This window comes from Babylonia areolata, chromosome 4, assembly GCF_041734735.1.
Source record: "Babylonia areolata isolate BAREFJ2019XMU chromosome 4, ASM4173473v1, whole genome shotgun sequence".
Taxonomy (NCBI): domain Eukaryota; kingdom Metazoa; phylum Mollusca; class Gastropoda; order Neogastropoda; family Buccinidae; genus Babylonia; species Babylonia areolata.
The window spans coordinates 57,712,197-57,720,278 of record NC_134879.1 but is presented as its reverse complement, the minus strand read 5'-3'; positions in this window follow the sequence as shown (position 1 = coordinate 57,720,278).

Here is an 8,082-nt window from a genome sequence, read left to right as displayed (position 1 = left end):
AACAAAAAAACAAACAAACAAAAAAAACAACAAAAAAACAAACAAACCAACCAACAACAAAAACCACAAAAAACAACAAAACTAAAAAACCCCCCAAACAAACAAACAAAACAAAAAAACAACAAAAAAACAAACAAAACAACTAACTGTATGAATGTATGTTTTTTTTTTTTTTAATATTTGGAAAATTTGATATTTCTTGAAATATCATTACTCATCAATGGTTTTGAGTTGCCAATGCGTCTTTCGATGCGCTCCTCGCTGGTTGCCGCCAGTTTAGTTGACATTTTATTTGTAAACTGGTGGTTCCAGACCACCCGCCTCTCTGTGCCGGTGACGAGTCACCGAGGGCTCTGCTGACATTCCGCACTGAGGGCCAGTCTTCAGGCCGCCAGCGTCAGCAACGGTTCTGTGTTCATGCGTTTGATGTTTACTTGTGAGGGGGTTAGGTGGCACGGGAGGGGTAGTACCTCTGGAGGGGGGGGGGGGGGGGGGCTTGTCACGCTCTTCCGGGAGTGGTTCGTCCGCTATTGGTCCACACCAGCACCAGCTCTCACCTATGGGTCCTAGAAACTGCTAGCATGCGGCAGCGCCCAACCCCCGGGCAACGGCTTTGACAGGCTGGCTAAACTAGGTGAGTGTAGCCGAAGGGTCTCAAACCCTCGGTGAGTTAGGGCTTGAAGAATCCTTCACGGTTCAACGGAGAGGAAGGTGGTTGCAGCAGATCACTGTGGGGTGCTGAGGGCAGGATGAGGCACATAGGACATCCTGGTCATCCACTGCATCCGTTTCCATCTCCAGTCGTCTTGACCTCGTTTTGCCACTGGATACAGACGGTCTCGGACAAGAGAGTGAGATCGACGGTGCGCAACTCCTCCTCACTATAAACAAAGTCATCGCTCAAGTCATCCTTCATCCCATACCATCATTTTCCCCAAGCCCTGTGGCGACAGGCGAGCGACGAAGCGACAGGTGTGGGTACACTGGCAGTCGTAGCCGCGGACCTGCACACAGGCGGCTCAGGCCATAGGGTCGTTTTTCACCGACTGGAGCAGCGGTGGAGATCGGCAGCCCCCTGAGCGACTGAGCAGCCCTCTTCAGGACAGCACTGCTCACCTCCATGGCATGAGGAAGGGGCTAGAAAACGTGCCCTAAACATTGCCTGCTTCACACCATCCTAGTCAGCATACCGCGGCTGACAGGGACCCTACTCAAGCGGTCGACACACAAAAGAAAGAAAGAAGAAAACAATTGACCATTGCCACATGGAACGTGCGTACGCTTCTGGACAGAGGCGACTCAGACAGACTACAGAGACGCACAGCGCTCATTGCGAGTGAACTAGCCAGGTACAACATCAACATCGCTGCCTTAATAAATCTTTCGTTCCTATTTTTCTATGAACCATTACTCCCCCTTGTTCCGAGATCCCTCCCATTCGCATATTCCCTTCATTCCTGGATTTAGAGAAGAGAAAGAAAGTATGAAGCAGGGTACTTATTTTGGAGGCTTACGGTAACGCGGCTCATTACAGTACACTAAGATTGTCATATACTGTTGTGTTCAGAATTGATGTGAGAAGTTGTCTGAGACCCTGTTGACACTATAGGGTGACATCTCTGGTGACACTCAGGTGTAAAACAGGTGACTCTGGGGTCAAACACAATGCATACAAGTACGTACGACATGCAGGACAGTGTTTAGCTTGAAGAGTGTGCACATCATGCAGGTACTCACCAAGTAGTGCCTCATATGTATCTAAGTGCCACACTGCTAGTCATATCCATGAAAAACTGTCACAATTGTCACTACTATTGTCTTTATCACATGAATGATTTGAACTCTGTCTCAAAGAGAATATTGCCTTTCACTACATTAGCAGTCACTGAGCCAGAATCAGATCATTATCTACACAATTCTTGATCAAAAACCATTCAGAAACGATACTCACTAAATACGCATGTCCATGTCACAATCATCACGTAATATTCCACACAAAGGTGACACGTGAGTGATATACCTTGAAACAGTCATGCTAGTTACTGCACAAGTATACACCACAATTTTCACACTTCTTACTTTTTTAACTTTTCATCACCCGCTATCTGTGCTTCTGTAGCAACAGCTAATTGCACTCTCTCCTTGTCATTCATTTGAAACAGATCGAAATCATTATCTGTTAGAGCGTTGTAAAACTCATCATCAGAAAACTGGTCACAGTCCGAACTTTCTACACATTCCGTTTCTCTGTGTCCGTGTGTCTACACAGCACATCGGCAAGAATGTAGCGGCGCCCACTTTCCCACGGCCCCGCTAGTGACCCGGTCAAGGATAGATGACGCGCACTGATGACGCGACTCGCGGGAAGTTCAAAGCGCTTACCGCGAGAACCGATTTTCCGGGCTGCAGGAAGGAAAGGGGGAATTCTCTGCTGCACGGTTTTCCGGCCTTCAGGAATGAAGGGTAAAAATCCTGTAAACCGGAAAACCGTGCTGCAGGGATGAAAGAGACCGTGAGACCAGACTGGCAGAAGAAGGCAAACTCTGTGAGCGAGGTGCAGGCTACACCTTCTTTTGGAGTGGTCGCGGACCTGAAGAGAGACATGAGGCTGGAGTTGGCTTTGCAGTGAAGACAACCCTCGTTCACAAGCTGGCTGGCCCCCCGAAAGGAGTGAACGATCGCCTGATGACGATGAAACTCCATTTATGGAATGGGAAGAAGTTTACCACCATTGTCAGCGCCTACGCGCCCACCATGACCAACCCGGATGAGATCAAGGACAACTTCTATGAGGACCTGAACGCTGTCATCACCACTGTTCCCAATGCAGACAAGCTCATCATTCTTGGTGACTTTAACGCGAGAGTTGGCTGTGACAGCACCTCCTGGGAAGGCGTGATTGGGAAGCATGGGGTCGGTAACTAACAGCAATGGTCAACTACTTCTCCAGACATGTGCCAAGCATGACCTTCTTATCACAAACACCGTCTTCTGCCTCCCTACCCGTAACAGGACGTCATGGATGCATCCTCGCTCTGGGCATTGGCATCTCATCGACTTTGTCATCGTCAGGAAGAGGGACAGGCAGGACGTACGAGTCACGAGGGCCATGTGCAGCGCCGAGTGCCTTATCATCTCCAAACTCAACCTCCACATCCAGCCCAAGAGACGGCCTCAGGGCAGGAAAGCACCCAAACACCTGAATGTCAACTAGCTGGAGCTAGGCAACATCACGCAGAGCTTTGCTGACACCCTGGAGGAACGCCTTGAGTCCACCGTGCTGGACAACCAGAATGTGGAGGCAGCATGGGGTGCACTGCATGAGACGGTGTACAACACTGCCATGGAGTGCCTGGGGCCTTCTGCCAGGAAGCACAAAGACTGCTTTGATGAGAACTGCACTGAGATCAAGCAGCTGCTGGAAGACAAATGCCAAGCCTACAGAGCCTACATTGAAGATCCCAAGTCACAGTCATAAAAAGACATAATGAAGAGCACACACAGCATGATCCAGCTGAAGCTGCGGCAGTGCTGATGGTTCTACCCTAATCACTGACAAGGACGGGATCCTTAAGAGATGGGCTGAACACTTTGACAGCGTACTGAACCGCTCTTCCACCATCAATGATGAAGCCATCGGCCAACTCCCCCAGGTGCCAGTCAGTGAGTCGTTGGATGCCATTCCAACTTTGGAGGAGACCCAGAAAGCTATCCGTCTGCTAACCAATGGCAAAGCCCCTGGTTCAGACTTCATCCCAGCTGAGGTCTACAAAGAAGGTGGTATGGTGCTGACTGAGAAGCTTCATCAGCTGTTCCAGCTCATCTGGCAGCATAAGGTAGTTCCACAGGATTTCAAAGACGCTTCCATCATACACCTGTACAAGCGCAAATGAAATCGTCAGGCCTGTGACAACCATCGTGGAATATCCCTGCTGTCCGTCACAGGCAAGAGTCTGGCCAGAGTGCTACTCAACCGTCTCATAGCACACCTTGAGCAAGGTCTCCTACCAGAGAGCCAATGTGGCTTCCAGAAAGAACGCGGGACTATCGACATGGTGTTTGCTGCCACGCAGCTCCAGGAGTAGTGTCAGGAACAGAAAGCTGACCTCTACTCCACCTATGTCGATCTGACCAAGGCCTTCGATACTGTTAGCAGAGATGGCCTTTGGAGAATCATGGCGAAGTACGGATGTCCCAGAAAGTTCATCACCATCATACGGCAACTACACGATGGGATGCTGGCCCGAGTCCAAGACAACGGAGAGACTTCAGAACCATTCCCTGTCTCCAACGGAGTCAAGCAAGGGTGTGTTCTTGCCCCCACCCTGTTCAGTCTCATGTTTTCAGCTATGCTGACAGATGCCTTCAGAGATGCTGACATAGGCATTGGCATCAGGTACCGTACAGATGGCTCACTCTTCAACCTCAGGAGGCTTCAAGCAAAAACCAAGGTGAGGACAGACACAGTCAACGACTTCCTGTTTGCTGATGACTGTGCTCTCAATGCTGCCTCTGAAGCTGACATGCAACACAGCGTCGACACGTTCTCTGCTGCCTGTGATAACTTTGGCCTCACAATCAGCACAAAGAAGACTGAGGTGATGCACCAGCCAGCTCCAGGAAAGCCTTACGTTGAACCAAACATCTTCATCAACGGGCAACGACTGAACGCGGTGGACAAGTTCACATACCTGGGAAGTACACTCTCTTGCACAGTTGTCATCGATGACGAGGTGAATGCCAGACTCGCCAAAGCCAGCGCTGCCTTCGGCAGACTTCATAAGAACGTTTGGAGCAGGAGAGGCATCACCCTGGAGACGAAGCTCAAAGTATACAAGGCCATAGTTCTCACCACACTGCTCTATGGATGTGAATCATGGACGGTCTATAAACACCACGCCAAAAAGTTGAACCACTTCCACACCACCAGCCTCAGAAAACTTCTCAGCATAAAGTGGCAAGAGAAGATCTCTGACACAGAGGTGCTCACTCGTGCAAACTTGCCCAGCATCTACACCATCTTGATGCAGGCCCAGCTGCGTTGGGCAGGCCATGTAGTTCGCATGCCAGACCACCGGCTCCCCAAGAAACTGCTGTATGGTGAACTCCAACATGGCAAGCGCTCCCATGGAGGCCAAAAGAAGCGCTTCAAAGACATTCTGAAAGCTTCTCTGAAGGCCTTCAACATCAGCCACGACACATGGGAGCTGAATGCAATGGACAGACCAAAGTGGCATTCAGCTGTCCACAAAGGCGCCAAATCCTGTGAGGCCAACAGAATCGCTGCAGCAGAGCAACACAGACAGGCCAGGAAAAGCAGTGCCAGCAAGTCCCCGACAGCCGCCACCATCCCCTGTCCACACTACATGAGAACCTTCCAGGCACGGATTGGCCTGACCAGTCATCTGCACACTCACAGAGCCCAACCCACCCACCCCCCAGGATGACTAGATGGTCCTCGTCGATCCCGACGGACGAACCACCATTTAGTTGTGAACAAACAAAAGAAAGATCCTCTTGTGCTTCCAGTTTATTTTATTTTCCATAGTCTCTTGGACAGTTGTCATTCCTGACATTTCATTACACTTACCTGCAGAGAGAGAGAGAGTGAGAGAAAATTGGACTAAAACAAACAAACAAACAAACAAAAAAAAACTTACCTGTTTTGATATTGGTGAGTGAGGCTGAGATGCAGTGCCTCCAAGTGGACCTAATGGCTGGTTAGAATGACTGTGAGATCTCGCTTATCAGTACTCTTGTGGAGTAGTATAAGAGATGGGGGTTCTATATACAACTTTTTTGGGCGTATTAGCTTGTGTTAAGGCCCTCAAGCATAAAAAAAATTTAACCAAAACCTGTGTATGTTGGAGTAATATGACCCTCAAGCATAAAAAAAAAATATATAGTTAAAACAAGTTATATGTGTATGGAGAGCCAAATCACAAGATAAAAAAAAAAAAAAAAAAGATGGTTGGATATGTGTATGGAGGGGAGCGAAACGGTCATGGGGGTTCTATATACAACCGACCCCAGCCCAAAACCGCGCAATACCGCATAAAAAAAATCTAGTTAAAACCAGTTATAACCAGTTATGTGTATGGAGAGCGAAACGGTCGCCCCGTTCCCCGTGTGTGTGCTGGCAAGCGACCGCACGGCGTGTGTAGTGGGAACGGGAGAGTGGTCCCGCGCACAGCCTGCCTCCGCGTATCTTCCCACCCGCGTGCGAAGATTGTGATCACCCTATTAGAGAAAAGATTATATTGTATATATAGAAAAAATAATGCCTTTTCCGCATAACATTTGTGAGTACCCCCAAGTTAAAACAAATAGAGTATGCGGTCGAGCTTGCATGGGGCTCTATTGTAAAGATCATATTAAATGTCATAGAAAAGGAATGTCACTTCCAGTACTTTGTATAAAATGCAACCTTTATGTACGTACGAAGTATGTTATTTGTTGTAAATGTAAGCATAAAAAAGAGAAGCCTCCTCCCATGGAGAAAAAGATTGATCCTATACCCGATTGTGGAGAACATTCAAGCGACTCTGAGGATGATGATGATGACGATGATGAAATTGACCCTTTTGAAACTTATTCAAGAGGGTATATTCCACCCTTTGGTGGAGTAATCATTGGATTCAGAGATTGATCAACTTGTAAAAAAATCCTATTAGAGAAAAAAATATAATAGTATATATAGAGAGAAAAATGGTGCAACGGTATTCTGAAAAATATTACCGTGATCTCGCTTCAAGAAAAGAGATTCCTAATCATGAATCTATGAATAAAACTGAGTTGATTAAAGCACTGGGGTTTGATGCTTTGGAGGGGGAGACCAATGCTACGCTTAAAGATATTGCACGAAAGCTCAAAATTCGTGGTTTTAGTAGAATGAAAAAAGATGAACTTATTAAAAATATACGTAAACTACAACATAAAGCTGAATCCACGGAGGAGTTTGGTAGTATTATTAAAAATTATAAACTTGCGGCTCTTCCAAATGAAATAGATCTGCTTTCGTTTATGATGAGTAAAGTGGACACTATTAACCAAAGAGCTATTCCACTGACCAAACAAAATATTGTTTTAACGGTGGAGTTTGCTCAAATTAAAAATAATGATACTACTGTAGCTGTATTTCGATCGGAATATCAAAGTATTATTGATGTTGTTGATGATCAAGATATTGAAAAACAAATAAAACATATTATGTTAAAAATAGAAAATTTTACAAATGAAGGTTCAGGATGGTTCATTAAAAGAATCTTTAGTTTATGGGTGAATAGAGTTTCTATTACATCTCCAGGATCCTTTATTGAATCACCACAGTGGTTAAAAAATAAAAGAGCTGTGATTAATATTAAAAATAAAGATGATCAATGTATAAGACATTGTTTACGTGCACACAAGTTTCCAGCAAAAGCGAATTCTAATTTAACTTATTCCTATCCTTCTGATGATGGGTTAAATTTTGAAAATATTGACTTTCCTACACCTATAAAACAAATTACAAAGATTGAGACTCAAAATAATATTGCTATTAATGTATACTATTTAAAAAATAAAACGATTGAACGTGCAAGAATATCAAAACAGCCCGCCAACATGGAGCGTATTAAACTTCTTATTATAGAAAATGAAAATGGTGGACAACATTATACTTATATTAAGAACTTTAACAGACTACTTAGTAATACAAACAAACACAAAGCAGCCATGTACTTTTGTGAGTATTGCTTGACAGGTACAACATCATCAGAACTTTTAGAAGAACATATTAAGCGATGCGCGCAGATCAACCACAAGAACTATTCTCGCGTTGAGATGCCATCGGAGAAGACAAAAATGATCAAATTTACCAATTTTCAAAAACAAATGCAAGTTAGTGATGTGATATATGCTGATTTTGAGGCAATTTGTAAAGAAATAAAAGACGATTCCCATTCGAATAATACCATCAAAGAAAGCGAACACATCATCTCGTCATACGGGTTTGTGCATGGTAGGTCTGATGGAAGGGCGTACAAACCGCAACTATTTCGTGGTGAGAATGCGGTCAGTCATTTTCTCGATAAACTTCGA